Source organism: Salminus brasiliensis, chromosome 14 (genome assembly GCF_030463535.1).
Source record: "Salminus brasiliensis chromosome 14, fSalBra1.hap2, whole genome shotgun sequence".
NCBI lineage: Eukaryota > Metazoa > Chordata > Actinopteri > Characiformes > Bryconidae > Salminus > Salminus brasiliensis.
This window is the reverse complement of record NC_132891.1, coordinates 9818260-9822437: the sequence shown is the minus strand read 5'-3', so window position 1 is coordinate 9822437 and position 4178 is coordinate 9818260. Positions and strand designations below refer to the sequence as shown.

At 38.4% G+C, this 4178-nt stretch overlaps 1 pseudogene; it reads right to left on the bottom strand.

The window, feature by feature from the left end:
- Window positions 1-3530: 3530 nt before the first annotated feature.
- On the bottom strand, window positions 3531-3841 carry LOC140534957 (U2 spliceosomal RNA; annotated as a pseudogene).
- Window positions 3842-4178: the final 337 nt, after the last annotated feature.

Below are 4178 nucleotides of genomic sequence, written 5' to 3'. Positions count from 1 at the left end.
GAAAATCCTTAACTAAACTAATTTATAAAAGATAAAAAGTAAGAAATGGAGTAAAAATAAGTCAGTTGGACTGTTGGTGGAAAACCAACCATTAAAATTGGCATTTTGTCTAAAACTCTGCTTAATCCCTGGCAGGCCAACCCAGAAAACGGTGAGCATTTGCGGGCCAAACGTATCCTCTTATTGAACAATTGAATAGTTTTTCATACTAAATCACTTTGAATAACATTAGTGGTTCTAAAATTGACTAAATAATGCAGACATTTGGAAAGAATGATCAAATTCATGTTTAATATATTCAGTATCCAGAAATTGCTTACCTAAACATTAGGTTTCACACAGTCGTACACATAGTTTTAAATGTGCGATGTGCCAGGAGTGGACTCAAATGATAAAATTTGTCCAGTTTACTGTGCTTTGTTATGTGCTTTATTGTGCACATACTGCACTGTCCTGTCTGTGTATTTTATCTAAGGTCTGTCATGTTTAGCGTTGTAATTGTTTTATTCAGGTTTTATATTTGCACATTAATGTTTACACGCTTGCACTGCATGCAGTCTGTATTGCACTGGTTTGCTCCATGTTGCACCATGTTGCATGTAGATCCACTCTTCTGTCTACATGCACACGGGCAGAATGACAATAAAAGACTCCTGACTCTTTACACAAAAATGTTATGTTTCTATACATGAGCCCCAGGGCGTCAGTAAGTAAGGACTTCACAACCTGACTGGGTTTCTTCAGGTTCATGCGGAGGGCAGTCCTGATACGCCACTAGTCTTTAACTGTGTCATTTGCTGAAAGCTTTTCCAAGCTATAAAATAGATGTTGGAACATATCTGTTAAGTAGGCACATGAATCTGAAAGGCACTGAGCTATATTCACACTATTAAATATTCAAAATGCTTTCTTGTAAGAGCCAGTTATGCAAATATATCATATTAGATTATACATATTCCCAAATGTGTGCTGGCTGGCTTTTTGAGTGCTCTTAGAGTAGCAAACATACACAGTGGGTTTATTATGGTTATTGTTGCCAGGCATGTTGCTCTGTTGTAAATTGTGAATTGCATATATTTTTGAAGTGGGTATGATGCATAACAACTCAGTTTCTAAAAGGGCCATGTTCTGTATCTTTTTCTCATCTGGTTTATGTACAGAAAACAATCACGACAATGTTTTCTTTAACGTAATGTTCTTGTTATGGTACAGGAATAAGACCGGGAAATGAGTTCTGTATTGATTGGTTACCCTGTATTGTGCAGGGCCTGTAAAAGGGCAGTTTTCTGCGACTTCACAAAACCTATTACTTTAAAAAGAAAACAAAATAGTGACGAAGATTTACTTTCAGTTTACTATTAAATGGACCTACAAAAAAAGAAAAGAAAAAAGATACAATAATATTCAATATTTAATTTAAAATATACAGTATGGAGGGTCAAAGTAGGCTGCTATGTATGTCCTTGTAGTTGAGTCTTGTATTTCACTTCATATTTTATATTCAGATTTTTTACAATGCAAAAGATGCAACTGCTAAAGAAATAAAAGGTCAGTCTGATTGGATGGTTATGTGTGTTGATTGAATGTGTTTAATTAGGATTACAAAGCTTTAGTCTTTAACTTCTGAATAATTTTGCAGCTTTGTCATTGTTTTACTTTACTGAGTAATTCCTGTTTCTTCTAAAAGAAAAAAAATATTTATATCTTGAAAGTCTTGCAAGAGATCTCACGTCTCATTTTTCTCTACTGCTGTTTCTCCAAAGCAATTTTAGGAGAGATCTGGAACAAAGTTGATCTCTAAATGAAATGTAATTGAGTAAGTGTGTTCTGAGAAATCAAAGTTTCAAAAAGCCACAATTTAAGCCATAAAATGTTCCTCTTGGTTACACTGAACCCAGTTTCTCTTCTTCACAGGAAGAAAGCAAAGTGTATCGCCCTGTTATATTAATTGGTTCCAATGAAAAGATCATTTGTCAGGTGTTTGGAGAATGAATGTTCTCAAGGATCAAAAATCCTTGGCCTCTGGTCTAATAACTGTTCATCTAAAACTGAGGAACAAATATTGCCATAATTTGGTCTGTTGCCCAGGGAAGCGAGACTCGGGTTAAAATAAATACTGACAGCATTTTTAATGTCTGCATAATTTGGCCTTCCTAAATACAGTCAGCATTATTAGTGTAATTAATCAGTACTCATGACGTCCTGTGTTCCTTTCTCAATGCTCAGGCTGTTGCTGCCCTCTACTGCTGCTACGTTGCTCGCATGTTGAGATGAAAGTCAGTCTAAAGCCATTATTTTGGCATGTGCAGATAGAGAGAAAGAAGCAAAGAGAATCAGCACAAGGTAAACTCTACACGGTTGTAGAGAAAGCCGTTTTGTTTCATTGGTACCAAGGTGTACCAGTTCTGTTGGTGTTTTTCTAATGGATGAACTAACTGAATGCAATGGGAGAATATCCAGAAAGCTGAAAAGAACTGCACAGTTTAGCAAAGGAAATTGGGAATGTGGCATAGAAACACCCCCGTCTTACTGAACCCTGTACACCCTGGACACTTGCTCTCACTTTTTGTTTAGACTTTGTGTTTTTATGCATATGTGGTTCATGTATCTCTCCAGCAGGGGGTGATGAATGGCAACATCCTCAGCCTCAGTGAGAGCTAGTCATTGAAGCAATGCAGGAAGCAGAAAGTTGGGAGATACATTAAAAGTTGGAAGTGTTTCAAGTGATTTAGTCAAACTTTGGGATGTAGCACTGTCCTAAAGTTAGGGGTGCTGTTTTGGGGGAAAGTTAGGACGATTATAAGGCCTTGTGACTGACAGGGGCCCTTTTAATGCGGCCCACAATCCCTGGCAGCACCCCAGCTTCAAGTTAAGGTATCCAGAGGTATTGTTTATTGGAAATGTGCTACAGTTATGGGGTGGTTGAGAGAAGTGAGCCAACAAGTAGAAGGTTATGGGTTCAAATCCCTGAACTGACTTGGTTAGGAAAGGCACTTGTGGTGCTGCTCTAATGGTCACACTGTGCTGGCCCTAGACAAATGCTAATTCATTTCAACATAAATAACTTGATTCTCAGTGTTCCTCTATCTGTGATTCAGGCCCCTGGTCATGTCACAAAGATCCACCATGTTCTGGGATCCAAAACCAAGATGCAAGGCTTGTTGGAGTGAGTACTAAGCTGTACTGCTATCCCCTTATGCCTCCAGGCAACTATTGAAAGTGCCCAGTGTAAGGTTATCATTAATTCATTGTTTTACTTCTTCATTAAACACATGGAAGGTAGGAGGGCTTCATCCTCACTGGTAAATAAAGTGTCTCCTACAAATAGTGGAAGTGCTAAAGAGAACTTTTTTTTCGGCAGCTGATTGACTACTAATTGTATTACTCTGACCCTAGTCCAGACTGGTGTGGACATCCTGTTTGGGCCTGAGGCTCAAGACCCCAACAGTGACATCTTAGCGGACCCAGATATAAAACCCACAACCCTCTTAAAATAACCCAGAGCTCTAACTATAGAGCTACCAGTGCCACTAAAATGCATCCACCTGAAAGTACTGCAGCACCAAATTGATGCATAGAGCTGGCAGAGCAGGCTCCTCTTCTGGCTTCCTGTTCAAAACATCTATTTTACTCTGCTGACTCAATAACTGCTGTTAGAGCTGCAGAGGGGGCACAGACTCCATATTGATGCCTTTGGACTTAGAATGGAATGTCATGAAAGCTTCTGTAAGTGTAATCATGTGTAGGTGTCCTGAAACCTTTGTCCATATTGTGTATCAGATATTTAACTCACAAGAACAGATACTAGACTTAGTCCTTAGCCAGAATGCTGAGAAGCGATCATATTGACTCCAAAGATTGTCTCGGAAGAAAGAAAAAAAAAGGATGAGTAAGGTTGTGGTTCAAGGTGAGCACTGAAGGCTTTTGGGCTGTAGTTTGTAATACCTGTAGTGATCTTATGTTAACAGATGAAACTCTTTTTCGTTTATTTTAAAACTAGCTACTCTTATAATAGCCTCTTTTAGCCTTCAGCAATCCTTCAGAGCCTTCTTCTTAGACACACTATTCATTTCTCAAGTGCAGGTCATCACATGTGTGTCTTTTGTAGAAGAAAATGTCATAGAATAAGCTGACATATAAGAAAAGGACAAGAGTGCTGTGTGGAGAATGTTACTGTC